The sequence below is a fragment of the Tupaia chinensis genome, unplaced genomic scaffold (genome assembly GCF_000334495.1).
Source record: "Tupaia chinensis unplaced genomic scaffold, TupChi_1.0 Scaffold000350_1, whole genome shotgun sequence".
Lineage (NCBI taxonomy): Eukaryota > Metazoa > Chordata > Mammalia > Scandentia > Tupaiidae > Tupaia > Tupaia belangeri.
In genome coordinates, this window is record NW_006159844.1 from 5968339 (window position 1) to 5993217 (window position 24879).

Below are 24879 nucleotides of genomic sequence, written 5' to 3' on the forward strand. Positions count from 1 at the left end.
TAGAGATTTTCGCTGTAGGGCACATGCGCTCTCCAGACAGAGAGAAAGAGACAAGAGAGACAGAAAGTGAGAAATCACCCCCCAGGGGGAATGGTCACGCTGCAATCCCTTCTCCATTCTCCTCTCGGGATCTTGGGCACACACGCACACGCGCCTGACCTGAGTTTTAAGCCACCGGGTCCGGGACTCAAACCGTGGTCGACTATGTGGGAGTCCAGCGACATAGCCATTATGCTAACTGCTGGTTCCCATAGGCTTAACTGGTTTTTAAAGTGAAGAATAATTGTTTATAATTTTTACTATTATAAATCTATATACTTTAAATAGTTGTTACATTTAATATTAGGAAACTGACTTAGCAATCCTTTCTTCCTTATTTTTTGCTTTTATTTAAAAATCTACCTGCCTGGACCAGCAATTAGCGTAATGGCTATGTCGCTGGACTCCCATGTAGTCGACCGCGGTTCACGTCCCGGACCTAGTGGCTTAAAACTCACGCCGGGTGCTTGTGCGTGTGTGCCCAAGATCCTGAGAGGAAAATGGAGGAGAAGGGATTGCGGCATGGCCATCCCCCCTGGGAGGGTGATTTCTCACTTTCTGTCTCTCTGTCTCTCTCTGTCTGGCAAGTGCACATGCCTTATGACAAAAACCTCTCCAAAAAAAAAAAAAAAGATAAAAATCTACCTGCTAAAGAAAAATGTTGGGACCAGGAGGTGGCTTGGAAGTTAAGGCAGCTGGATCCCACATGGCCAGCTGTACCATTGGATTCCCGGACCCAGTGGCTTGAGAAACACATCAGATGCATGTATGTATGTTCCTAAAATCCTGAGAGGAGAATGGAGGAGAAGGATGCAATGTGACCACCCCTTCCAGGGGTTAAGGTCTCACTTTCCCTTTCTCTCTCTCTCCAGCAAGCTCATGTACCTTATAGCAAAACTAAAAACAAACAAGCAAACAAAAAACCTTTGTATTTAATATAGTGTAGCACTTTTTTAAAAATGCTAGGTTACTGGGACCAGCAGTTAGTGTAATGGCTATGTCGGTGGACTCCCACGTAGTCGACCGTGGTTCGCATCCCGGACCCGGTGGCTTAAACTCACACCGGGCACGTGTGTGTGCATGCCCAAGATCCCAAGAGGAGAATGGAGGAGAAGGGATTGCGGTGTGGCCATCCCCCCTGGGGTGTGATTTCTCGCTTTCTATCTCTCTGTCTCTCTCTGTCTGTCTGGCGAGCGCACGTGCCCTGTAGCAAAAACCTCTCCAAGAAAAAAAAAAGAAAAGCTAGGTTACTGAATTAAATAGGTGTCTTGAGTCCTGACTGTAGAAAAAAAGTTTTGGTGGCCAGCCAGCCCATGGCCTAATGGTTAAGGGAGCCAGATCCCACATAGCTGACTATGATTGGAATATTGGCTCCAGTACCTTGAAAATCATGCCAGGTGTCAGGACCAGCAGTTAGCGTAATGGCTATGTCGCTGGACTCCCACGTAGTCGATCATGGTTCGAGTCCCAGACCTGGTGGCTTAAAACACACCGGGCATGTGTGCGTGCGTGCCTAAGATCCCAAGAGGAGAATGGAGGAGAAGGGATTGTGGCGTAGCCATCCCCTCTGGGGGGTGATTTCTCGCTTTCTATCTCTCTGCCTCTGTCTGTCTGGCGAGTGCATGCGCCCTATAGCAAAAACCTCTCAAAAAAAAAAAAAAAAATTCATGCCATGTGTGTGTGCTGAAAATCCTGACAGACTGGATAAATGGAGAAGGCACTGCAGCATGACCATGCTCCATGGGGTGGGGGCGGGGGGGCTTTCTCCCTCTTTCTCTCTCTTTCTGTTTCTCTGTAGTGACTATACATGTCCTCTGGCAATTTTTCTGAAACAAGAAAGAAAAATGTTTTGAGTTTAATTAAATTGTCATTCAGTATTATTGCCACTAACAACAAAAAAGTTTATGGCTCTGAGCTGGGTGTTTTATTTCATTCAGGTTTCTTTTTTGTAACATATAGAATAAATGAGCTAGAAAAAAAGCTTCAGGTTTAACAGATATATATATATATGGAGAGAGATTATTTTTTTAAAATAATTCTTTTACTTAACTTTATTATTATTATTATTATTTTCCAACTTCATCAGAGAACAAGAGAGAGTAAGAAAGCAAGCCACCAGATCCAGGACTTGAACTGTAGTCAGCTATGTGAGAGTCCAGCACCTTTAACCACCATGCCACCTGCTGGTCCCATATAGTGATATTCTTATAGGAAAACATCAAAAACGGTCTATGGTAATATCATTAATGGTCTTCTGGGTAATTTTTCTTTTAAAGAGAGATTTTTGCTATAGCGCACGTGTGCTTGCTGGAGAAACAGAGAGATGGAAAAGTGAGAAATCTTTCCCCAGGGTGGCTGGCCATGCTACAGTCCCTTCTCCATTCTTCTTTCAGGATTTTGGGCACGCATGTACATGCATCCATCATGAGTTCTAAGCCGGGACTTGAACTGAGGTCAACAATATGGGAGTCCAGCCACTTACCCATTACACCATCTGCTAGTTCTCTGGGTAATTCTTTAAATACCATTGTAATTTATTTTTACCCAAAAAAAGACGAATATTTATTGTGAACCTCGGCAAAATACAGAAAGAACAAATGAGCTAATTTTAAATTCTGTAAATTACTTTTGTTAAATTATTGTAAACTAATAGGGAGCTTCCCATAGTTAAAACTGGTTTAGGTTACATGTATATGCTGGTAAGAGGGAAGATTTTACCCCAAATGTAATTTAGTGCAGATGCATTGGTATTTTTCATCCCACAGAGAACTCTGTGGCTCTAGTCAAAGAGGAACAGATTTGGCTCTTGAAAATTATGACCTAAATGCTTGCTATATGACTTAGTCCTGTTGACCATAAATATTTGTCATTTGTGGATTTTTTTTTATTTTTTTTGGAGCAGTTTTTGCTATAGAGTGCCTGTGCTCTCCAGAAAGACAGAGACAGAGACAGAAAGCAAGAAATCCCCCCACAATCCCTTCTCTTCCGTTCTCCTCTCAGGATCTCAGGCAAACATGCACATGCGCTCAGTGTGAGAATTTAAACCACCGGGTCCAGGACTCAAATTGTGGTCAACTACATGGGAATCCAGTGACACAGCTATTATGCCAACTGCTGGTCCCTTTTTTTTTTTTTAATATTTAAAAAAAGTTTTTTATTTATTAATTTTACATCGGGCCTGTGTGCTCACTGAAGAGAGACAGTGAGAGGGAAAGTGAGAAATCACCCCCTAAAGGGGTATGGCCACACCACAGTCACTTCTTCATTCTCCTCCTGGATTTTGGACCTCTGTGCACAAGCACCTGGGATGATTTTTAAGCCTCCAGGTCTGGGATTCAAACTGTGATTGGCCATAGCAGACGCCTCTGTAAACAACTGAAGCCACTAAATTTTCCTGTATTTTTGTGCTACCTACCTTTGTTACATTGGGAATTGATAGTGGGCAATCCTTGTACAAATTTTTCTGTTTCTCCAAAGGGATTATTTTATAAATGAACTAATTTCTAGTATATCAATATTCTACTTTTTTCCTAGTATTTGTATGATAAAGTTTAATAGATGCTAATTCCTGGTCCACAGTGGAAGTTGACCATTCTCTGTTCTACTTTATGCCTGCTAGAAGATTTAAAAGAAACATAATCGCCCAAGCTTAGTGGCTCAGGCAGTAGCATGATGAACCACATGGCAAACTGGTGGCTCAGATTCTCTGTCCACCTGTAACACGCAAGGCTTGTGTGGTGGCACCCAGGATCCTGATGAGCTTGAGGGCAAGGGGAAGGAGATTGCAGCATGAGATGAGGTAAAGGGTGTGTCTTTCTTGTGTACATACTCTTGATCATAAATAAACTTTAAAAAAAGACATGGAGGGGCCAGCAGGTGGCGTGGTTGGGGGCACTGGATTCCCACATGGCTGACCATGGTTCATGTCCCAGACCTGGCCGTTTTCTCCCTTTCCCTTTCTCTCTCTCCGGTCAAATTAATAATAATAACAACAACAACAACAATTCAAATGAATTAAATAAATGATTTTTTTAAAATTCCCTAAAATATAAATTGTGTGTGTGTGTGTGTGTGTGTGTGTTATATGCACACACACAGTCATCGGAAAAGTCATGACACAGTTTTGCATAGAAAAATATGTCATGCCTTTTCCAACGAACCAATATATTGCATTGAGCCAGAAACTATATTTGAAGAAAAGGTGATATTTACTTAATTCGGCTCATGTTATGCAGACCAAGCCTTGGCTTAGTCTTTCTTTAACTTAAGAGAGCTTGGGACCAGCAGGTGGTGTGGTGGTTAAGGGCACTGGACTCCCACATGGCTAACCGCAGTTCAAGTCCTGGACCTGGTGGTTTGCTTGTTTACTTTCTCTCTTTCTCACTCTGTCCCTCTCTGGTCAAATTAAAGAAATAATAAATAAATAAAGTTAAATAAGATAATTCTTAAAAGATTTCCTTAAAATTTAAGAGAGTATTTGCATTTTGTCTGCTATTCTAAGAAGGTCTGGGAATCCCCATGATTAAAGAAACATAAGATTTATATTTGCTGTGGAGAAATATGATCATCCTGGCCACTATGAATTACTCTGGAAACATCTCATCTGTGTTTCCCATTAGATCAAATTCAGTTCAGGTAAACAAACATGAAGCACTTTTCTTGCTCTCAAAATGCTTATTGTGAAATAGGAAAGGCAAGCATATAAACAAATAATTTTAATATGCTACAGTAAGTACAATGATAGATTTAAAAGAAGGAGTAATTAACTTTGGAATTAGAGTGGGCTTGGAGAAGATCTTATAGAAGTAATGTTTGAGGGGCCAGTAGGTCGGTGTAGTAATTGAGGCGCTGGACTCCCACATGGCCAATCGCGGTTCAAGTCCCAGACTTGGCAGCCTGTTTCTCATTTTCCTTCTCTCTCTCTCTCTCTCTGTCTCTGGTCAAATTTTAAAAATAATAATGATGAATAAAATAATTCTCTTTTTAAAAAAGAAGTAATGTTTGAACTGGATTATGAAGGATGATAGAGTTCACTAGAAATCAAGATGAAAGGATTGTTCTGGAGAAAGAAGAGCTGTGCAAAGTTCCTGCAAGTGGTTGATTACAGCTGAGTCAAGCATGAAGCTCTGTGATGAGAGAAGTGTGGGAGAGTTGGGTATGAGCCAGATCACAAAGACCCATGAATACTGAGTTACAAGTTGAAACATGAAACCTGTGTGTGCTGAAAAGCTGGTGCAGGATTTTAAGCAGAAGAGTGACGTGATCTTTCTGAAACAAATCTGATCATTCTGTGATAATGTGTAGAAGAAGGAAGAAATGAGGTAGTTAAAAGACCTGAATCAAGGAAATAGCAGGTACATTTGGAGTAGGTGTATTTGAGAGTTACATAGGAGAATTGACAGAAATTTATTGATTTCATAATTGAAAGAGTGCAAAGCTTTAATCATTATTTGAAAAATGACTATTTTTAGTATTCCTAATATTTTAAATAATCTAAGCATCAAATTGACACAAAAAAATACTGAACAGGAAATTTATAAATGTTTCTGGAAAGAAAAAAGAACGTTTTAATGAAGATAACATTTTAATAGCGTGAGATAAATTGTTGACTAAAAAGGCATAGGTCCAGTATTTGAACTTTTAAGCCTGAGTAGCAGCAGTTTTTGTATAATAGTGGTTTCAATAGATAAAAAAATTTTTTCAATTTCCCCAGAGGGCATGTGCATACTCACGAGAGAGAAAGAGACAGAGAGAGGGAGAGGAAGAGAGCACCACCCTATGGGTCATAGTTGTGTCACAGTTCCTTCTCTGTTTCTCTATCCTTTTGGGATTTGGGGCATGCGCGCATATGCATCTGGCATGTTTCTCAATCAGCTAAGTCTGGGACTCCAACAACACCATTGGTCACATGGGATCCAGCACTCTTAATTACCAGGCCAGGGGCTTGCCCAGTAAGAATATTTTAAATGACCATAAACAGCTATAACATTCTTGGAATGGAAGAGCCTAATTTTTTTTTTTAAGAGAGATTTTTGTTATAGGGCATGTGTGTTCACTAGAGAGAGAGGCAGAAAGCAAGAAATAACCCTACAGGGGGAATGGCCATACCACAGTCCTTTCTCCATTCTCCTCTCAGGATTTTGGACAGACACACACAGGCGCAGCATGAGTTTCAAGCCATTGGGTTCAGGACTCAAACTGCAGTTGGCCATGTAGAAGTCCAGAATTTTAACCACTATACCACCTGCTGGCCCAAAAAGATCCTATAATTTTTAAAATCATGGTTATATTTTTCGTTACTCTGTTCTTGAACTTTCATTGTAAAACTTGTCTGTCTTTATAAGCCATAGCTGAATTCCTGAATCAGAGATTTTAGAAAAAACTTAATCTAGCAGTGTTCTTTATCACATAATCTGGTCATTAGAGGAAGCCTGGCCTACTTTTGCTGCTAATAGAAAATGGTATTTTCAGGTCATCTGAAAGATCACTTCTATTGAGGAAGATTTTAATCCTTACAAGCAAGTAAAAGCTATTTATAAACATAATATCTTAATTATTTTTACAAGTACTATCCAGAATCAAAGGTCTCTCTCTTTCTTTTTTCTTTGAGAGGTTTTTGCTATAGGGCATGTGCACTCGCCAGAAAGATAGGGAATGACAGAGAAACAGAGAGCGAGAAATCACCCCCCAGGGGGGATGGCCACGCCACAATTCCTTCTCCTCCATTCTCCTCTCAGGATCTTGGGCACGCACACACACACACCTGGTGTGAGTTTAAGCCACCAGGTCCGGGACTCGAACTGTGGTTGACTATGTGGGAGTCCAGTGACATAGCCATTATGCCATCTGCTGGTCCCCAAAGGTCTCTCTTTTTACACTTTCTAAGGATAAACTTAATCACATTGATTTTCTAAATTATTTTATTTAGCTTTATTATTAGTTTCCATTTGATCCGAGAGAGACAGAAAAAGAGAGAGACAGAAAGTGAGAAAGCAAGCCACCAGGTTTTGGACTTGAACCATGGTCAGCTATGTGGGAATCCAGTGCCTTTAACCACCATGCCACCTGCCAGTCCCAATCATATCGATTTTTAATCTTTTCATGGTAAATGAATTCACGTTTCTGGAAGACCTTACATTCATTAAGAATGCATATTGAGCATCTATTTGTAGAATGCTATTCCAGCCATCTAAAGAAATAAACTTCCCAAAGTTACTTTTTTCTTAAAAATTTAATTTTATTTATTTACTTATTTTTTTGAGAGTTTTTTTGCTGTAGGCGCATGCGCTCACCAGAAAGAGAAACAGAAAGTGAGAAATCACCCCCACCCCCAGGGGTGATGGCCATGCCACAATCCCTTCTCCTCCATTTTCCTCTCAGGATCTTGGGCACACACACAGGCGCCCAGCATGAGTTTAAGTCACTGGGTCCAGGACTTGAACCATGGTCGACTACATGGGAGTTCAGCGACATATCCATTACACTAACTGCTGGTCTCTATTTATTTATATATTTTAATTTGATCAGAGAGGACAGAGTGAGAGGAGAGAGATGGGGAAAATGAGAAAGCAAGCTGCCAGGTCTAGGACTTGAACTCTGGTCGGCCCTGTGGGAACCCAGTGCCCTTAACCACCATGCCACCTGCTGGCCTCTCCCCCCTTTTTTTAAAGAGAGATTTTTGCTATACATTGCGTGCTCTCACCAAAGAGAGAGGGACAGAGAGAGAGAAAGCAAGAAATCACCACCAAGGTGGAATGGCTACACCACAATTCTTTGTTCTTCATTCATCCTCCTCCAGATTTTGGGTACACATGCACATGCTCCCAACTTGAAACACCACCAGGTCCAGGACTCGAACCACAGTCAGCCATGTGGGAGTCCAGTGATGTAACCATTACACCATCTACTGGTTCCCTCAAAGGTAATGTTATAATCCAGCTGGAGAGAGAAAATAGACCTGTGAGGGGCCAGCAGATGGCATAGTAGTTTTGTCGCTAGACTCCCACATGGCTGACTGTGGTTAGAGTCCCAGACCCAGTGACTTGAAAATCACACTGGGTGCATGTGTATGCATGCCCAACATCCCAGGAGGAGAATGAAGGAGAAAGGATTGCAGCATGGCCATACCCTGTGAGGGGTTATTCCTCACTTTCCCTCTCAGTGTTTCTGTCTGTCTGTCTCTCTCTTCAGCGAGCACATGTGCCCTATGGCAAAAAAACTTAAAAAAAAAAAAAAAAAAAAAGGCCTATGAACTAATATGTTTTCAGTGATAAGCAATTGGATTGTAGGAAAACAAATCCAAGAGAGAAAAGTTTTCCTAGAAGTGAGTTGTGTTTTTATTTATTTGTTTATTTATTTATTTTCAGTTTGCTGCAGGGCATGTGTGCTTAGTGCAGGTTTGTGTGGGGGGATGGTTGGGGGCATGACTGCACCACAGTCCCTTTTCCTCAAGTCTCCTCTCAAGATTTTGCGCACACACGGACACATGAGATTTTAAAGCTGTCAGGTCTGTACTCAACTGCACAGACAGTGACGTGGGATCCAGCACCTTAACTCCATGCCACCTGCTGGCCTCTAGAATTATTATTTGAAATGAAGTTTCAACAAGCTCTTTTTTCACAAAGAATGTCTCCTTAATGTCAGGAATAAAAAGGGTACTTATTGGGACCAGCAGATGGTGGAATTGTTATGCTGCTGGACTCTCACATGGCCAACCACAGTTCAAGTCTCAGACCCAGAGGGTTGAAACACACTAGGTGCATGTGTATGCATACCCAAAATCCTGAGAGGAGACTGGAGGAAAAGGAATTGCAACATGGCCATTTCCCCTGGTGAGGTTTCTCACCTTTTGTCTGTCTCTCCAGTGAGTGCATGCACCCTACAGCAAAAATCTTTTTTTTTCCCCAGAGTCTTTTTTTTTTTCCTATAGGGCACGTGCGCTCTTCAGAAAGAGAAAGACAGAGAGATAGAAAGCGAGAAATCACCCCCCAGGGGGATGGCCACGCTGCAATCCCTTCTTCTCCATTCTCCTCTAAGATCTTGGGCACGCATGCACACGTGCCCAGTGTGAGTTTAAGCCACTGGGTCTAAGACTCGAACTACGGTTGACCACATGGGAGTCCAGTGACATACCCGTTAGACCAACTGCTAAGTCCCTCCAGAGTCTTATTGGCCACTTACAGCTACAACATTAGCTGTTTCCACCAGAAACTCTGCCTTTCCTTCTGCTGCCTCTTCCCGTGTCTCCCAACTCTGCAGAGGTGACTCACACAGGAACACAGGCCCTGCACTACTGTCTTCAGGGAAGAAACAAGGCCAGAACTTAGCCTTGCTGGAGGGTGTCTAAAACCAGCCCCAGGGTGCAGCCAGGCTACCCTACACCAGAGGCCAGCTTCAGTATTCCTTTCCCTCCTTTTATGACCACCAAGACCAGGTTCAGATCCAATGGGAAATGGAACTGGAGGATGGCAAAAATCTCTCTAAGAAAAGGAGGAGGGAGTACTTACCACCACATCCATTAAATCATCTTAGAGAAAGCCTAAGGCCAAAGTAGAAACCTTACTTTGGGAGCTCTGTGTTCCACATTGGTCACTGTTATGGAACCCTGGAGCTTCTTCAGGACTTAACCTTTTCCAAAGACCTCCTTTGCAGTCTAGCCTTCTCAGAATGTTTTAAAACTAATAATGTTAAGTCATCGGGAAAGTCATGATGTGTTTTTCTGTTTTTCTATGCAAAAATGGGACTTGGCCGACAACCCAATATATAGGGCTGGCTAAGTGACACAGTAGTAACACACAGTTCAAGCAATGCTTGATGCCTATGAAAAATTGCAGGTTGGGTTCCTGGTTGACTTGTATACACTAGGCGTGCTCACCTGTGACCCTAACTGTCTCAGAAGGCTTGGGGAGGGCAATCTCTGTGTGAGACCCTGTTGAGAGTGCTTATCTTCCTATCTCTGTCTCTCACTCATGAGAGAAAGGAACTAAAAATATTCATGGGACCAGCAGATGGTGTAATGGTTGCTGGACTCCCGTATAGCTAACGCGGTTCAAGTACCCGACCCAGCGGCTTAAAACTCACACCGGGCACGTGTGCATGTGTGCCCAAGATCCTGAAAATAGAATGGAGGAAAAGGGATTGAGACGTGGCCATCGCCTCTAGTGGGTGATTTCTCATTTTCTGTCTCTCTGTCTCTCCAGTGAGCACACGCACTCTATAGCAAAAATCTCTCTCTCAAAAAAAAAAAATAGATACTCATGAGCTGGTCTCATAGCACAGTGGTAAGTGCTGTGCATTGGGATCCTCACATGACCAACCATGGCTCAAAACCCAACTCTGGTAGCTTGAAAACCACATGAGGCATATGTGCATGCATACCCCAAATTCTGTGAGAAAGGAGAAATAGAGGGAAAATTATTGTGGTGTGGCCATGCTCCATGGTGGGATGCTTTCTCTCTGTCTTCTCTTGTGAGCATAGGTACACTAGAAATAAAAATATGTATACACATAAATATATGTATAATTTGTTATACCATAAAGTGCATACTTCTTTATTAACATATTACATAACAATATCTAGTGGCAGTCCCATCATAATGTATAGATAAATATAAGTGATACTTAATCTGCAACAATGAAACATGACATGAATATGCCAGTGATTTCTGTTTGTGATATAGCCATAGGTACTGCTGCTGTAATTAGTTTATTGCCTATATTCATAACTGAAGAAATGCTAGATTTTTGTCAATAATTAGTTAAAGACATAATCTAATAGGCACCTGCACCACGTATGATGTGCCCTGAGAGTTGGACATAAGCAAAACGGTCTGTACTTTGATCAGTTCCTTTAATTCTTTCCATGGATTCCTTGAGGATCCAGAGATGCTTGATTAAGAAACCCTGTGGTTGGGGCTGGTTGCCAGTACAGTAGTAATCAGTTGAAAGAGGCTGAGAAAGTCTGGGTTCATTCCCAGAGACCTCCCTGCACATGCTGGGCACACGCATGCCCGTGAACTGGAGCTGGCTGAAACTGGAGGTGGATTGTGCTTTTAGGACCCTATTGAGGGTGTTGTACTTCTTTCTTTTTCTCTTTGTTTCTCTCCCTTTCTCGCTCACTCATGAAAGAAAGAAAGAAATACAAAACCAAATAAAAATAAAGGAGAAAGATCACACTAGTTTCCAGGTGGTAGTACAAATGGCTATGTCGCTGGACTCCCATGTAGTCAACTGCAATTCGAGTTCTGGACCCAGTGACTTAAACTCACGCCGGGCACATGTGCATGTATGCCCAAGATCCCAAGAGAATAGAGAAAAGATTGCAGCGTGGCCATTCCCCTGAGCGGTGACTTCTCGCTTTCTGTTTTTCTCTCTCTCCCCCTATTTCTGGCAAGTGCACGCCCCCTATAGCAAAAACCTCTCCAAAGGGAAAAAGGAAAGAAAGGAAGGAAGGAAGGAAGGAAGGAAGGAAGGAAAGAAAGAAAGAAAGAAAGAAAGAAGGAAACTATGGCTTAGCAATGACTTGGGAAGCTCCAGGAAGTAAAAGAGCACAAGACCTCTCACATCCATCTCAATCAAAGAAATAGCTTTTATTTTGTTTTACATATTGGAATTCCATATGAGATTTTATTTAGAATAAAAATAGTTTCTAGGGCTGAATAATGTATAATTTTGAAAAATGAAAAAAGATGGATTTTTCTGTTTATCTTGCTTTTGGATTTTATTTTTCAAATAATTTTTTTAATTAAAAAAAATTAACTTGCTATAGGGCACATGCACTCACCAGAGAGAAAGAGTGAAAATGAGAAAGCAAGCCACCAGTTCTGGGTCTCGAACCACACTGGTATCTTTTGAAAATATTCTAAGCACATGAATATACTGTCATATTTATAACCTGATAGTAGAGATTTGGGAGTCAATAGTATATAGTTTAAGCCATGGAACATCAATATGATGGCTAGCAAAATGGTGTGTGAGTGTAGCAGGAGGAAAGGACCAACCATGAATGGAAGAGAAGCTTGGAAAGAAGACGGAACGTCAACGAGGTAGGAGGACAACACACCTGTGATGTTATTAGAGGTACCAAATGAGATGTCACATATGATGACAGGAAAGAGCCCACTGAATTTGGCTCTCGGGAGGCTAGTGACCTTTCCTGGGGCACGGTCAGTAGTGTGGGGAGGGCAGGTGCCAAGTTAAAATGACTGACAGACTGAACAAGAGACAGAGTAAAAAGAGTGTGAGGTAGACCAGTGCTTTTCAAGGGTCTGAGGTAAAGTTCAATCTCTTCCATTGCCAATTTGTCCTCGACTGAACAGTCCTGGGCATTACTAGTAGGCAGCTGCACCAGGTGTGACGTAGCCTGAGAGCTGAACATACCAAGCTGGTCTGTACTTTGTCCAGTCAGACAAATCTACTGGTTCTGGGCTTGGACATCATGATCTGTAAAGGGATAGAGAGCAATCTTAAAGGCTTGAGAGATGCTAACTAGCATCTCTTGCAACTTCCTCCTCTGAGTATCTCCTGATGTTCTGCATGCTTCACATTTTTTCCATCCCTAAATTTGGATGTCCAGCATCTAAAATAGAGTTTGTAGCGCATAGAAAGTATTCCATTAAAAAGTTATTAAACAGGTAAATAAACTTTCATGTGAGCAGGGGAGGATCTATGAAGTCCTGTGTTTCTAGCTTTTACAGTAAAATACCCTGCCTCATTTAGAGTCTGGAGATTTCTTTTGCCTCTTCCAGGAATTATCTGGGAGGCTCATCACTTTTTCAGGTTCTTTGAGGGCATTAAAGTGTTGCTGTCAAAGATGACATCATTGACCTTTACTCAATAGGACCTGTACTCTGAGTTAGGTTTTTTCAAAATTTTTGGTAACAGATATGCCTCTTGTTTTGCCTTACCTTTCACTTTGAAGGACATACATTAACAAAGGACTAAATAGATTTGAGAACATACCATGAACAGAAGAGAGAGAAAATTGACCTACACAGAGTTCAAATCTTAAGATAATATCTTAGCATAAAAGAACCCTAATTGCAAATCCCTTCACTTTCTTCTTTCTATAATTGTGCTGATTGTCAAACAGCCCTCCTTCTCATCACAAGCATTTCCCCTAGTCCACATAGTGGAACTTAAATCTGTCTGGAAAAAGGAGAATTCTAGTATAAAATGTTGGCAATCAGAGCAAGAAACACGGGAAAGGGGACACTTTCAGTCATTCATTCAGTAAACATTCACAGTACTGAATGCTTAGTGTGTGCCTAACACTGAGTCCCAGGCATGTAGTTTTCCTCCAGGGACATGTAAAACTCAAGTATCAAGGGTGTGGTGGGCCAGGCTTCTAAGTTTAAATACTCAGTGGGACTTTTTTCCCTATGGCAGCTACAAGACTTTTCACAATGTAAGCCATTTATGCAGCTAATGTACATTCTGTATTAGATCGTTAATTTTACTCGGACATTAGTTAATGAGTTTAAGGAAGAAACAGGAAAATCCCAGCTATGCTTGTATATGGTTAGGGGAAGAGAGTGTGGGAAAAGTGATTAAATGGGAATTTTCAGTACTCTTTGTAAGTAAGTGGTGGTAATTTATAGTTTAATCAATAAGAGTTATGGGACCAGCAGATGGCATAACAGTTATGTCACTGGACTTCCACATAGCTAACTGTGGATTGAGTACCGGACCCAGCAGCTTAAAACTCACAATAGATGCGTGTGTGTGCATGCTCAAAATCCCAGGAGGAGAATGGTGAAGGGATTGCGGTGTGGCCATCCCTGCTAGGGGTGATTTCTGACTTTCTATCTCTCTGGTGAGCATATATGCCCTATAGCAAAAATCTCTCTTAAAATAAAATCGATTAGGGTTATTATGGCTTTTAGCCTAATTCTAGAGCAAGGAGGACTTTAACTCTTTAGTTGTATATCTTATTCTCTCACTTGTGTAAAGCATGAAGTACATAATCTGTAGGAAAATCAATAGTTGTATTAAAAGTATTGACTGTTGGCAGAAGAAGCCACGGGCCTTCAGGACAAGGTTCCACATGGCTACAGTGAACTAGATTTTTAAGGGAATGAAGATTTTCTACTAATAATTCAGCCTCCAACAAACGAGCTAGCGCAAGCACAATAGAACAGCAAAGAGTTTCTGGATCACCTCTGTCTGCTTGCTCCTGAACATTAAGGCTGCACTTCAAGAATTTGAAAAAAACACAACATTCATCAGATGACAAGAAATCACCGCCGGATCACGAGAAACATGGGAAAACAAGAAAATACCTCTCCTCCTAGGGAAAAGAGTAACTCTTCATCCACAAGCAGTTCGGTGAAAATCATGGAAATGTCTGATAAGGAATTCAGATCATTCATAATGTCTAAGCTAACAGAGATGGAAGAGAAGAGAGATAATGAACTGCTAAAGAGAAAGGAGAAAGAAATTGACGAGTTCCAAGAGATGAGGAAATTCCTGCAAGATCTAAAAGAGGAATTACACACTTTACAAAAGACTCAAACGGAACTGCTAGAGATGAAGTCTATAACACAAGAAGTAAAAATTTCCCTGGAAAGTATTAAAAGCAGACTAGATCATTCAGAAAATAGAATCTCAGATGTAGAGGAGAAAATGGCTGGCCTAGAAAAATCCACCATGAAGACTGAGAAAATGGCCCAAAAATTTGAGAATAATATGCGAGAAGTACTGGATACCATCAAACGTCCAAATATCCGGATAATTGGCATTCCAGAAGGTGAGGAAACCCATAAGGGCATTGATAATCTATTCCAGGAAATCCTGCAAGAAAACTTTCCAAACCTAGAGAGGCATTCAAAGATCCAGTCCCAGGAAATACAACGGACCCCAAATAGAATCAACCCTAGAAGATCTTCTCCAAGACACATTATAGCCAGGTTGACCAAAACTGCAGACAAAGACAAGATACTAAGATTAGCAAGAGAAAAACATCAAGTTACCTACAAAGGACATCCCATCAGGCTAACAGCAGATCTCTCATCAGAAACAATAAAAGCGAGGAGAGAATGGGAAAATATATTCCAAGTGTTAAGAGAGAAGCAGTTTCAGCCAAGAATACTGTATCCGGCAAGATTATCTTTCAGGTGGGAAGAAAAGACAAGAACATTCTCAGATAAACAAAACCTGAAAGAATTTACCAGCACCAGACCAGACCTCCAAGAAGTTCTCAAGGATGTGCTGTATCAGGAAAACTAAACGCAGATACATGGAAATAAGAGTCCAAAAACTGAGAAAGTAGCTAACTTAATCATAGGGACAAGTCTGGAGTTGAATACTATATCCCAGAATTTAATCAGGAAAATTGAACCAGAACAGAAGATAAAAGTATATGAGACTGATAGGTTCATGCACCTACCATTTGAACAGAATCCTAACCTGTTTCCGGGCTTTAAGCAAAGTTCCTTGGCGGTTCTTTGATTTAAGTTAAAACTGGTTTTCTTAGTAGTAACGAGGGAACTCACCTTTGAAAGTAGTCAGGTTATGTAGGAAATTGTGTGATCAATGCAATGTGGGTGGGAAGGGAATGGAGGACAATTTTGGACACTGGAGATGGTGTGAGAGGAGGGTGGGAAGGGACAAAGGGTCAGAGGGGTGGAAATAATTCTAGGAACTAGAATTGGAAATTTATTTTTTCTGTAATGTGCATGAGTCACTATGCAGTGTGTACTGGATGGGAGATAGCATTTTGTGTGCTGGGATGATACTTAGGGAAGGAATGTAAATTGAGTTACAAAAAAAAGTTTCAGGAAAAAAAAATATATCTATTCAATGACTGCAGTAGGATATGTAGCCCCAGTTAGGTGCTACTTTATAGGATGTGTAAAGTTAGACTTGTGCTCATGGAAATGTGTGTGTCACATGTGTTTGCTAGGAGGGTATTTGGATTGATGAGGGTCTTTGGTGATTCAATAAAATGTGGGGGGAAAATGGTATAGAAAGCAAACATAGATAACAGAGACAGTGTGGGAGGAGAACAGGAGGTGGCAGAGGGTAAGAGATAGGGAACCAAGGATGGGGGGAAAAAGCAAAACACACAGAAAACAAGAAATGGGAGATCATTTGCTAAGAATAACATATTTGTTGATGTGCTTGGTTGAGACAATATACAGTGTACTCTAGATGGAAAATCTCATTTTGTATGCTGTAATGATGTACAGTGAATGAATGCAAATAAATAAATTGGGGGAAAAAAAAAGTATTGACTGTTGAAGTATGTGGCTTGCACTTTAGCTGCCCTAAAGGAGCTTATGCAGAAGTAAAGATAAGAAATATGTCAGTGATTGACATAAGTTGTGAAGTATCAGTGCTGCCCGTTAGATCCATTAACCTGGCTATAAATGGCTCAGTCCCATTCAGAAATAGTACATGAGGACTGACTTTGTGGCCTGGTAGTTAAGACAGTCAGATGCCACATAGCTGGCCCCATGGTTCAAGTCCTGGACCCAGCAACTTGAGAAACACCAGGCACATGTATGTGAATGCTGAAAATCTCAAGAAGAGAAAAGGAGTAGGAGAGTTCACAGACACACACACAAAAAAAAAAAAAAGAAAGGAAGGAAGAAAGAAAGACTCCATGAATAGAGGGAAAGGTGGCATATTTCTTACATATGCAGTTACATAATTTCTAAAGCGTCTTCTATAATGTGTATTGTACCACAAGAGATATGCTGATGTTAGCAGGCAAAATTACATGGTAGAAAAGCCTGGCTTCTATAGTCAGATATGTTATCAGAATGCCTGCTCCTAGTTTATGCATGATCTCAGGAATGTATTTTTTTTTCTGGACCTCAGAGTCCTCATCTGTAAAATGGAAGTAGTACCAACATCTATGGTTGTTATATGGTCAATAAAAATAGCTAGTATCTATTGAGCACTTAGAATGGGTACTTCATATAGATTATCACATATTATTCCCCCAAACAAGCCCAGTAGTTGTATTACTAGTACTATATTTCTTTTTTAAAAAAAGAATTATTTACTTAATTTATTCACTCATTTATTTTAATTTGACTAGAGAGAGAGAGAGAGACAGAAAGTGAGAAAGCAGGCTAGTAGGTCTGGGACTCAAATCATGGTCAACCTCGTGGGAGTGTCTAGTGCCTTAACCACCACACCACCTGCTGGTTCCCACTACTACTATAATTCCAGAATAGAAACTAGTTTAGAAGTTAAATAACTTGCGAAGTCTTCTGTGTGTGTGTTGGGGGGGGGGTGTCATATTTTTAAATTAATTTTTAAAATTAGTAGTCATACATTAAATTGCTACACATCATTTATATATATATTTTTTTAGGCTTTTTTTTTTTTTTTTGCCATAGTGCACGTGTGCTCACCATACAGACAGACAGAAACACCGAGAGACAGAAAGCGAGAAATCATCCCCCCCCCAGGGGGGATGGCCACACCACAATCCCTTCTCCTCCAGTCTCCTCTTGGGATCTTGGGCACGCACGCACACGCGCCTGGCGTGAGTTTTAAGCCGCCGGGTCCGGGACACGAACCGCAGTCAACTACGTGGGAGTCCAACAACATAGCCATTACGCTAACTGCTGGTCCCCATATCATTTAGATTGTGAAGAGACTTTACCCAGCATGATTTACACCTCAGTCCAGCCCAGTTGAGACTATTATACACATCCTCGTCAACAGATGAAAAACATTATCTGTGTCCCACAAGTGTCTTAACTCCTCATTTCCCCCCAAATTTCCTTTCCTATGCTCTTCTCCTCCCACACTCTTTACTCTGGTGTCCATTACAATTTTTAATGCTTTCCAGTCTTTCAACTCTACCAGAGTGCAGACAGTTGATATATGTCAAATGGAGACATAAAATGTCTCTCTTTAATAGCCTAACTTGTTTCACTCAGCAACAAATCTTCCATATTCATCCAATTTCTATCAAATTCCAGGGCCTTGTTGCTTTTTATGGCTGAATGGTATTCCATGGAGTATATGTGCCATAATTTTTCAACCCATTCATCCGTTTGTGGACATTTGGTTTGGTTCCATGTCTTAGCAATTGTGAATAATGCTGCAATGAAAATAGTTGTGCAAGCGCTTTTTGGACTGAGTGCTCTCCTGTCCTTTGGGTAGATACCCAGGAGTGGAATTGCTGGATCATATGGTAGTTCTATTTGAAAGTCTTTGAGGAACCTCCATATCATTCTCCACAGTGGCTGGACCAATTTACATTCCCACCAACTGGTGAAGTACATGTCTTAAGAAAGTGGCAGGATCCAAAACAAGATTCCAGAGTCATCATTCCTTAACAACTTGAGATATAATTTTATATGTCATATAACTAATTCATTTAAATTTTACAATTCAGTCATTTCTTTATTCTTTTTAAGTTACTTATAGGGTTGTGAAACCATCATCAGAATCTAGTTTTAGAACATTATTCGCTTCCCCTGAAAGAAATCCCATATCCATTAACAATCACTCTGCTCCCAACTCCTGACCCCAGGCAGTCGCTAATCTATTAATACTTGCAGTTTCTGTGGATTGGCGTATGTTGGGACTATTACATAAATGGAATCAGGCCGGCACCATGACACAGGGATTAAGGGAATCAAATACCCCGACGGCCAACCACAGCCTGAATCCTAGCACCAGCAGCTTGAAAAAAAAAAAAAAAAAACACCTGGCATGTATATGTAGATGCCTAAAATCCGACAGGAAGGAGGAATGGAAGAAAGAGTATTGCAGTATGACTATGTCCCATTGAGGGGAGGGAGGGGAGTGCTTTCTCTCTCTCTCTCTTTCTCACTGACAAGTGCATGTGTCCTCTGGCAATAAAAAAATTTAAAAATAAATGGAATCATAAAATATATGATCCTTAATGACTAGCTTTTTCACTTGTTATTTTTTTCTTAATTCATCCTTGTAGCATGTATCAAAATGTCCTTTTTAATGCCAAATAATACTTCATATATAGATATACTACATTTTGTTTATCCACTTTTTGGTTGTTTCTGCATTCTGGCTATTACAAATAAGGCTGTTGTGAATGTTTGTGTACAAGTCTTTTTGTGTATGTGTGCAGATGTATTTTTTTTTAGAAAGAGTTCTTTTACTATAGGGTGTGTGCACTCATCACAGAGATACAGAGAGACAGAAAGCAAAAAATTACCCTCCAGCGGTGATGGCCATGCCACAATCCCTTCTCCATTCTCCTCTTGGGATCTTGAGCATGCACTCACATGCACCCTGCATGAGTTTTAAGCCACCAGGACTGGGACTTGAACCACAGTCGACTACGTGAAAGTCCAGCGATGTAACCATATAAAGCACACAGAGAAAGAACAGAACAGAAAGAACAGAATAGGACATGAGTGATATATGGGACACAGTTAAAAAGATCTAATTTATGTATTACTGGAATCAAAGGGAAGGGAAAGTGATAAGAACAAAGCAATTATTGTAAAGATAATGGCCAAGAATATCATATCATCATATGAAAGACATCAATTCATTGATCTACAGTATCAGTGAACTCCAAGGAAGAGAAATAAAGAGAAAAAAAAAAAAAAAAAAAAAAAACACCTGGCATGTATATGTAGATGCCTAAAATCCGACAGGAAGGAGGAATGGAAGAAAGAGTATTGCAGTATGACTATGTCCCATTGAGGGGAGGGAGGGGAGTGCTTTCTCTCTCTCTCTCTTTCTCACTGACAAGTGCATGTGTCCTCTGGCAATAAAAAAATTTAAAAATAAATGGAATCATAAAATATATGATCCTTAATGACTAGCTTTTTCACTTGTTATTTTTTTCTTAATTCATCCTTGTAGCATGTATCAAAATGTCCTTTTTAATGCCAAATAATACTTCATATATAGATATACTACATTTTGTTTATCCACTTTTTGGTTGTTTCTGCATTCTGGCTATTACAAATAAGGCTGTTGTGAATGTTTGTGTACAAGTCTTTTTGTGTATGTGTGCAGATGTATTTTTTTTTAGAAAGAGTTCTTTTACTATAGGGTGTGTGCACTCATCACAGAGATACAGAGAGACAGAAAGCAAAAAATTACCCTCCAGCGGTGATGGCCATGCCACAATCCCTTCTCCATTCTCCTCTTGGGATCTTGAGCATGCACTCACATGCACCCTGCATGAGTTTTAAGCCACCAGGACTGGGACTTGAACCACAGTCGACTACGTGAAAGTCCAGCGATGTAACCATTATGCCATCTGCTGGTCCCAGATGTATGTTTTTATTTCCTCTTGAAAATATACCTAGTAGTCATGTTAAATAATATATTTATGTTTAATTATTTGAGCATTTTTTGTATTAGAAAAATTGCAAAAGATCAAGACTTGTACAAAATAACTTTAAACCCTGCATTTAAATTCTATAACTAACACTTTGCCAGATTCACATCCTCTTGTTTTCCCCTTTCTCTCTCTCTCTGGTTTCATTTTTTTAGAGCCAGCATCCTTTTCTAATATGTTATATTGAGCCCAATTAAATGAGTGAACATAGGTGAAATAGTATAATCTCTGACCAGTTAGTAGTTACTCAGTAATTTAAATTCCTTCTCTTCCTCTTTTCCCAGTACTTAGAAATGTTATGTAGGATCTGGGACTGTAAACTTCACCTCAAGTAAGAGAAATGAAAGCTAAATAAAAATTCATGGACCTCACTTTCTGCAGTGTTCCTGGACCAAGGTCAGTAGAACTAGGTAGGTGGCCAACCAAACTGTGATGATCCAAGGTTTCAATTTCTGGTTGATTTTACTGGGATAATAATTAGGAAGAGCAATATAGCATCTATGAAATTAGCAGAAAAGAAAAAATCCAAACCATCTGTTCTAGTCCATTTTGTTGCTAAGAACAGAAATACCTGAGTCTGGGTAACTTTTTTTTTTTAAGAGAGAGATTTTTCTTATAGGGTGCATGTGCTTGCCAGAGAGGCAGAAAGAGATGGCGTGAGTCTTAAGCCTCCAGGTCTGGGACTCAATCCATGGTTGACTACATGGGAGTCCAGCAATGTAACTGTTACACCATCTGCTGCTCCCTAGTCTGGGTAATTTTTAAGATTCTCTCTCTCTCTCTTTCTCACTGACAAGTGCATGTGTCCTCTGGCAATAAAAAAATTTAAAAATAAATGGAATCATAAAATATATGATCCTTAATGACTAGCTTTTTCACTTGTTATTTTTTTCTTAATTCATCCTTGTAGCATGTATCAAAATGTCCTTTTTAATGCCAAATAATACTTCATATATAGATATACTACATTTTGTTTATCCACTTTTTGGTTGTTTCTGCATTCTGGCTATTACAAATAAGGCTGTTGTGAATGTTTGTGTACAAGTCTTTTTGTGTATGTGTGCAGATGTATTTTTTTTTAGAAAGAGTTCTTTTACTATAGGGTGTGTGCACTCATCACAGAGATACAGAGAGACAGAAAGCAAAAAATTACCCTCCAGCGGTGATGGCCATGCCACAATCCCTTCTCCATTCTCCTCTTGGGATCTTGAGCATGCACTCACATGCACCCTGCATGAGTTTTAAGCCACCAGGACTGGGACTTGAACCACAGTCGACTACGTGAAAGTCCAGCGATGTAACCATTATGCCATCTGCTGGTCCCAGATGTATGTTTTTATTTCCTCTTGAAAATATACCTAGTAGTCATGTTAAATAATATATTTATGTTTAATTATTTGAGCATTTTTTGTATTAGAAAAATTGCAAAAGATCAAGACTTGTACAAAATAACTTTAAACCCTGCATTTAAATTCTATAACTAACACTTTGCCAGATTCACATCCTCTTGTTTTCCCCTTTCTCTCTCTCTCTGGTTTCATTTTTTTAGAGCCAGCATCCTTTTCTAATATGTTATATTGAGCCCAATTAAATGAGTGAACATAGGTGAAATAGTATAATCTCTGACCAGTTAGTAGTTACTCAGTAATTTAAATTCCTTCTCTTCCTCTTTTCCCAGTACTTAGAAATGTTATGTAGGATCTGGGACTGTAAACTTCACCTCAAGTAAGAGAAATGAAAGCTAAATAAAAATTCATGGACCTCACTTTCTGCAGTGTTCCTGGACCAAGGTCAGTAGAACTAGGTAGGTGGCCAACCAAACTGTGATGATCCAAGGTTTCAATTTCTGGTTGATTTTACTGGGATAATAATTAGGAAGAGCAATATAGCATCTATGAAATTAGCAGAAAAGAAAAAATCCAAACCATCTGTTCTAGTCCATTTTGTTGCTAAGAACAGAAATACCTGAGTCTGGGTAACTTTTTTTTTTTAAGAGAGAGATTTTTCTTATAGGGTGCATGTGCTTGCCAGAGAGGCAGAAAGAGATGGCGTGAGTCTTAAGCCTCCAGGTCTGGGACTCAATCCATGGTTGACTACATGGGAGTCCAGCAATGTAACTGTTACACCATCTGCTGCTCCCTAGTCTGGGTAATTTTTAAGAGAGGTTTATTTAGCTCACAGTTTTGGAGGTCATGGGGCTGCATCTAGTATCTTCCTGTTGGTGAGGTCCCAAACTGGTGCAGAGTATCACATGGCAAGAACTTGAGTAGAGCAAGAGTGCAGGTGTCTGTGTTCGTATCTCCTTATAAACCCCTAAGTATCCAATCAAGGGACCCCACCGTAAAGCCTAATTACTTCCCAGAGGCCCACCTTTTCAACAACATAATCAGATCAGGTTTCTACCCTCTTAATCCATTCCATAACTCCCAAATTCTAGTACATCAATTTAGGCAGGACACCTTCATCCTATAGAACTATCACAACTTTTTTTTTTTTTCTCAAAGTAGCAGGAAGTTCAGCTTGTATAATATACAGACAAGTCTATTCTAAAGCAAAAAAAAATCTCCCTCACTGATGCAGGGTTTCTTCTATTCCCACACTTGGTTCCTAGGCACTAGCAAAGAACTTTGAAAGAGAACTGATCAACGCTGCTTACAGAAAGGGTCAGTTTCTTCCTGGACAGTGATACCGAACAGGTGAAAAGTAGGCCCACACATGACCCTAATATTATTGATTCATTTAGAAGGCTTAGCCCTAACATTTAGATACTTGAGTCCAGAACAACTTTTACTCTCATGAATCCACATGTCTTTTAGGAGCTGTTGACCTTACTAGAATTGTTATGAATTCCAGACCTGCATACTATAATTTTCAGAGATCAGATCTTACCCAGAGATATTCTTGTAGAAGAGATTTTCTCCCCACTGCTAAGATTTTATATAATATACATCTATATATAATATAAAATATGTGTGTATATTATATGTGTGTGTGTGTGTGTGTGTGTATAAAGGTTACATGTGTTTCCCAGAGAGAGCGAGAAAAGGAAAAAGCACCTCCTCAGTGGGGTATGGTCATACTGCAATCTCTTCTCCTTCATTTCTCCATGCTGTTAGGATTTGGGGCATGCACACATACACATACAGCATGTTTACCAAGTGGCTAGGGCCAGAATTCAAATCACGTGGCAGACCACGTGAGATCCTGTAACCACTAAGCTCCTCCAGGGTCAACCCTTCACTGCTAAGATAATTCCAAGGAGATTGTGACTACTCTTGGTTTTGCCAACACCCTAGTCAGCTACCTGAGCCCCTTTGGGCCCAAATCAGAGATTCTAAGTGCATCAGAGAGATAAGTTTATCACATATAACAAGATTAGCAATTTATTAATATAATTTAACACTGATCTATATTCAAATTTCCCAGTTGTCACAAAAATGTCTTTTTATAGCTGGTTTATTTGAATTAGGGCTTAACAAGTATACACATTGTATTTGTTTTTTATTCTTTTTAAGTCTCTTATAATCTGTCTTTAACACACACACCCCTTTTTTATTTCATTGTCTTGTTGAAGAAACTAGGTCAATTTGTCCTGTAGAGTGTCCCACCTTCTGGATATATCAGGTGGTTTCCTTGTGATATCATTTCTCTTGTTCCTCTATTTCCTGAATTTTCTATAAGCTGACAGTTAATCTGAAAAGGTGATTGGACTCAGGCTAAGTAATTCTGGTAAGAATACTTCCTAGGTGATGCTCTGTCCTTCGTACTGTGTCACATAGGTGCATGCCAGTAGTGGGGCCAAGATGGATCAGTGAGGCCAGATGGTCACAGTCTAATCCCTCCTATTACAAAGTTGTGTTTCCCCCTCATCTGTGAGGGTGATAACCAGTAAACCTATCTTCAGTCCTTCTGTTTACCCATCACAAGCCATGCTAAGCCCTGGAAGATTAAAACAAAAACAAAATAAAGATTTTCCTTGGCTTTTCTTGTATGAATCAGTAGATTAAAATCATACAGAGTATGTTTCCTGATTACAATAGAATCAAATTAGAAATTAATAACAGAAATTCTGTAAATTCATAAATATGTGGAAATTAAACAACTACATTTAAAATTTTAAAAAAGCAAGATTGTGAAATTAGTTTTTTTGGGGAAAAAAAGGTTTTCTAACCCTCTTCCTGATTGTAACCCCCCCAAAACTTCCTTCTCTACCACTATTCCTATTGCAGAAACTGTGTCTCTAGTCCTGTAGGGCAACCTCCTGACACTTCTTTCTCACTCGCCCTTCCTCAGTTGGTCAATCACTAGTCCTCAAAATAATATCTTCTTGGAACCAGCAGGTGGTGTGGTGGTTAAGGCACTGGACACTCCCACAGGGTTGACCATGGTACAAGTCCCGGACTTAGCAGCTTGCTTTCTCACTTTCCCTCTCTTCCTCTGTGTGTGTGTCTCTCTCTGGTCAAATTAAAATAAATGAATGAATAAATAAAATGAAATAAATAACTATTAAAGAATAGTATCTTCTAACTATCTCA

The 24879-nt window shown here is 40.1% G+C and overlaps 1 pseudogene; it reads right to left on the bottom strand.

The window, feature by feature from the left end:
- Window positions 1-9375: 9375 nt before the first annotated feature.
- On the bottom strand, window positions 9376-9505 carry LOC114008518 (uncharacterized; annotated as a pseudogene).
- Between the last annotated feature and the right edge of the window lie 15374 nt (window positions 9506-24879).